Source organism: Portunus trituberculatus, chromosome 21 (genome assembly GCF_017591435.1).
Source record: "Portunus trituberculatus isolate SZX2019 chromosome 21, ASM1759143v1, whole genome shotgun sequence".
Lineage (NCBI taxonomy): Eukaryota > Metazoa > Arthropoda > Malacostraca > Decapoda > Portunidae > Portunus > Portunus trituberculatus.
Genome location: NC_059275.1, coordinates 2,509,839 through 2,514,838, shown reverse-complemented (window position 1 = coordinate 2,514,838; position 5,000 = coordinate 2,509,839). Strand labels below are relative to the sequence as shown.

Sequence of the window (5,000 nt, the reverse complement as noted above, 5' to 3'; positions counted from 1 at the left end):
TTCAATCCACTGAGATAGCATACTTTCCCTGTAGGGACTCCGTACGCTGATAACCCCTTGCAACATTGATCCCTGGTACTTAGTTCCCGATGATGATCAATGGTTGACAAGGCCCTCTCCAAACACAGCCCGTCACAGGTCGAGAGTAGTAGTAGTGACCGTTTACTCTGGGCTATCTGTGCGTGTATGCAGTGTAGTGTAGTATGTATGTAAACACAGTGTGGAGTCAAAAAGGTGGTGCGGCAGCCTTGCCTGGCGCTTTCAAGAGAGGCAGCAGTCAATCAGGCCCCAGCTCCGTACAACCACTGTAAAGTGCACTTCCCTTTAAAGGGCGCCGCACACTGTATGGTTACCCCTGCAGCGGTGACCCTGGTACCTTAAATCCCGATGATGGTCACCTACTGTCAGGGCTCTTGACTATCCACAGCCCTTCACAGATCGAGAGTAAAAGTAGTGACCGTTCACTCCGGGCTATCTGTGTCATGTATGGAGGGTGAGAGTAATTTAAACTAACGGGCAATTTAATTCACGATCAGAGGCCCGGGAGATAAAAGAAAAAGCGCCAATTATTCGGAAATGAATAGCGACAACCGGGGATTACATTCAAGGTATTTATCGAGGCGAACTTTGAACGTTTCGATAGTACCTGAGTTGAGGAGGAGGAGGAGGAGGAGGAGGAGGAGGAGGAGGAGGAGGAGGAGAAGAAATGCTCATAAAGGGGGAAAATGCTCAGGAAGGAAATAAGTGAGGGGAGAGAAATGTCCAGAGGGTAAAGGTCGTGTCTGTGTGTGTGTGTGTGTGTGTGTGTGTGTGTGTGATTTTGAAAAGCTTTGTTCTCTCATTAAACTCTATTCAAAGGCCACAGTAGTGATGAGTCAGTATATTTGTCTGTGTTTCTCTTCTAACGATGCTGAGTCGCTGTTAATTTGTGCTTAGAGTCATCAAAACACCCTTAGAAACTCGAGTCCCTTCCACTAGACGAGAGAAAACGTGAAATATTTGAGAAGGTGTGAGAATATCGTGACAAACTCTGCTTCTCTTGTCACGTCTTTCAAAACGGGACAGGTAATGTGTGTTTCTATTTTTTCATGTTTTTCTAATCCTTTTCCCACAACTTTTTCTTTCTTGTTGCTTTTGTATTTTTAGCTTTTCTTTGTGTGTGTTAGCGTGTAGGTGTATATTCTTTACCTTTTTGCCGTATACCATTTGTGTCTATGGGTGTAATTAACCTATACTTTACCTGCCTTTCACCAACATCACCTGCACCTCTCTCTCTTTACAATGAGGCACGAAGCCCTAATTAAACACGCCCTGTGCACCAACACCTGTGTATCAAGCTAATTAAATACTTTACCTGAAAAAAAAAGAATCTCATTACAATAACGTGTTGGGGAATTAATTATTTTTATCCACGCTGGAGAGGCTCGTGGTGAGGACGCCTCTGATTGGGCGAGGAAGTGTGCAGCGAACCAATCAGGGGCGAGGATTTATTGATGGTGTTTTATAATTGGTAATTGAATAAGAATGAGAGTGTGTGTTTCATTAGTGGCGATGTCTGGGTGTAATTCTTTCCCGCTAGAGTGGTGGTGGTGGTGGTGGTGGTGGTGGTGGTGGTGTTTAGGGGGGGAGGGTGTTACGAAGCCAATGTTAGCACAAAGAGTGGTGTTGACAGTAGCAATAAAGTACATAAAAGTGGTATTGACGGTGATGGCGGTGATGGAAAGGGTAGCAGCGGCGGCGGTGGTGATGGTGGAGGCAGTGGTGGTGGTGGTATAGTAGTGGTGTTGGGGGTGTGGGAGAGGGAGGGCGGCGGGGAGGTGGGTGGGCGAGGCAGTGGCAGTGGTGGTGGTGGAGGCTGATGATGCCAGTGCGCCGCCAACCGTCGGCAGGAGAAGACACGCAGGTTTTCGCTGCTCGTCGTGTGCCACTAACGCAGCCGCCACACTTCGCCACACTCGGTCAATGTTGTGGTGAGTCAGCCTGGCCCAGGACTGCCTCTCAGTGTCTGAAGGAAGGCGGGGGCGGTGCAGGACGTGGATTGGTCATGTGCCAAGGGCCCGTCCCGCTGGTAGGATGGCCCGTGTGGGAGATGAGGACAAGGGACGCGACACACGGAACACAAAAGTGAACTCATTTTTCTGAACATGCTGACGCCTCCTGGGGGCGCGACGCCTTGCCACGGCTGCCCACTGCGTCCCTCCGTCCCGCCCGCTCGCCGACACCTAAATCTCAACAGAGACTGGTGATCTAGCGTGTGTGACCTCTCGTGACCTCACACACACGCCCCTCGGAGTGACGTGAATTGGTGCCATCCTTACAAAAACTGAGCAACTGAGCACCAAGATCAAGGTCAAACTGTGTGGTGACCTCCAGTGACCTGACCTGTGACCTCCACGCTTGACACTTCCCCGTGGTGAGTGACGCGGAGAGAGACACGTGTTGCCTGGCGTCCGTGCCGAGGTTGCCCATTGCTTGCTGACCGCTGACACTCGCCGGCCGTCAGGAGTGGAGAGCTTGGAGCCGCGGCGTGCTGGCGGGTAAGTCTCCTTGTCACTGTTCTTCCCGTGACGCTACGCCCGCCGCCACCCACCACCACCCACGCCGCCCACGCACGCCCCTACCACCACCCGCCACCGCTCTCCACTCACGCCCGCCACACATTTTCTGCTTCCACCACAATTTTTAGTGACCATTAACTCATCCACCTTCTCCTCCACTTTCATATCATTTTCTTGTCTTTCTTTCCTCTTTTTATTTCATGTTTTCCTCCATCCCTTTACTTCCACAGCTGTTCCTTCCCACTACCCTTATATCCCTCCTCCTCCTCCTCCTCTTCTTTCGCTATTTGACAATTATTATCCTCTCCTTCCCCCTTCTTCCACTTCCTTTCTTTTTATTTACTTCCGCCTTCTCCACCACCTCCACCACCACCACAATATTCCACCACTAACTCATTCTCCACCTCTTCCCTCCCTTCCCCTTCTCAACTCTCTCCCTCTCCCTCTCTCCCTCGCGTTGCTTCTTGTTTCCCTCCTCGCCTTTCACCACCACCTCATCGTTTCCCTGCTTTCCTCCTTGTCTGACCTTCTTTCCCTCTTTTTTTTCCCTTTTTTTCCTCTTTCCTCCTCCTCTTCGCTTCCATGGCTCTTTTCCTCCTCCTCCTCTTCCTCCTTTTCCTTTTTCTTTTTCTTTTATTTTTCCTTCTCCTTTTCCTTTTCCTTCTCCTTTTCCTTCTTCTCCTTCTCCTCCTCCTCCTCCTCCTCCTCCTCCTCCTCCTCCTCCTCCTCTCTCCTCCTCCTCCTCCTCCTCCTCCTCCTCCGATCCTCCTCTCTCTCTCTCTCTCTCTCTCTCTCTCTCTCTCTCTCTCTCTCTCTCTCTCTCTCTCTCTCTCTCTCTCTCTCTCTCTCTCTCTCTCTCTCTCTCTCTCTCTCTCTCTCTCTCTCTCTCTCTCTCTCTCTCTCTCTCTCTCTCTCTCTCTCTCTCTCTCTCTCTCTCTCTCTCCTTCTCCTTTTCTTCTCTCCTTCCTCTTCTCTCCTCTTTCCCTTTTACCTCTTTAACAATTTTCCTCCTCCCTCCTTTTCTTCTCTCCTTCCTCTTCTCTCCTCCTCTTCTCTCCTCCTCCTCTTCCTCCTCCTCTCGCGTTTGGGTCAGGAGAAGAACAGCGAAAACAACAACTTGATTAATTTACCTGACAGGCTGACAGACAAGCTAACTGATGACGAAACTGACAGTCAGACAAATAGAACGAGAGAGAGAGAGAGAGAGAGAGAGTGAGAGAGAGAGAGAGAGAGAGAGAGAGAGAGAGGAGAAGAGAGGAAAGAAGAGGAAGAAGAGAAAAGAGAGAGAAGGAGAGAGAGAGAGAGAGAGAGAGAGAGAGAGAGAGAGAGAGAGAGAGAGAGAGAGAGAGAGAGAGAGAGAGAGAGAGAGAGAGAGAGAGAGAGAGAGGGTGATAATGAAACAAAGATAAGAAATGTACAGCAACTAACAATATTTATGTAAAAGATGAGGAAATATGGAGAGAGAGAGAGAGAGAGAGAGAGAGAGAGAGAGAGAGAGAGAGAGAGAGAGAGAGAGAGAGAGAGAGAGAGAGAGAGAAATGTACAGCAACTAACAATATTTATGGAAAAAGAAGAGGAAATATGACAATAGTGGGATGAATGAGGGGAAAAGGAAGGGAGATGATGAAAATGAGATGATAAACTAATAAAAAAAGAAAGAAAAGAAGAAGCAAACCATTTTTTTTATGAGCGGGAAGAGTATTGAAGGAAGATGACCTCAGCGTCGAAGAGGAGGAGGAGGAGGAGGAGGAGGAGGAGGAGGAGGAGGAGGATACAGAATGAGATTGTGTGTTTTTCGTTGAAGGGGTAACGAGTTATGATTGAATATTCCTGCGTTAGGATATTAATCACGAGAGAGAGAGAGAGAGAGAGAGAGAGAGAGAGAGAGAGAGAGAGAGAGAGAGAGAGAGAGAGAGAGAGATTACACAACTAACCATAATCAAAGAAAGAACCTACAGAGAGAGAGAGAGAGAGAGAGAGAGAGAGAGAGAGAGAGAGAGGTTTGGAATCTTTTTGTTGTTGTTCTTAGCGTAGCAGTGAAACCATTCTTGCTCTCTGGCTTCTCTTCTGCCTTGGCACCGGTTCCCTGTCTGGATGGAGGAGGAGGAGGAGGAGGAGGAGGAGGAGGAGGAGGAGGAGGAGGAGGAGGAGGAGGAGGAGGAGGAGTCTGGAACAAGAGGAGCAATGGAAGGTTTCTGAAGGAGTGGGATAAAGAGGTGGTGGAAGAGGAGAAAGAGAAGAAGGAGGAGGATGAAGAGGAGGAGAAGAAGAAGGAGGAGATAAAGAGGAGAAGGAGAAGAGGAGTTGGATTAACCGCGAAAGAAGGTTAGGATTAAGAGGGAGGAAGTGAGAGAGGGAAAAATCAAGACCCACAGAAAGATAGAAGGAAAAGTTTGGACAAGTCGAAGGATGTAAAAAGGAAAAAAAAGGAAAAAGTAAGGG

At 48.8% G+C, this 5,000-nt stretch overlaps 1 protein-coding gene across 2 annotated transcripts in view; it reads left to right on the top strand.

Moving 5' to 3' along the window:
* Window positions 1-1,879: 1,879 nt before the first annotated feature.
* The window catches only part of LOC123507107 (somatostatin receptor type 5-like), a 233,600-nt gene continuing 230,479 nt past the window's right edge, over window positions 1,880-5,000 (top strand). For both annotated transcript variants that reach the window (XM_045259674.1, XM_045259673.1), the window contains exon 1: window positions 1,880-2,537. The gene's annotated coding sequence lies outside the window, so the exon portion shown is untranslated. The remainder of the gene's footprint in view (window positions 2,538-5,000) is intronic.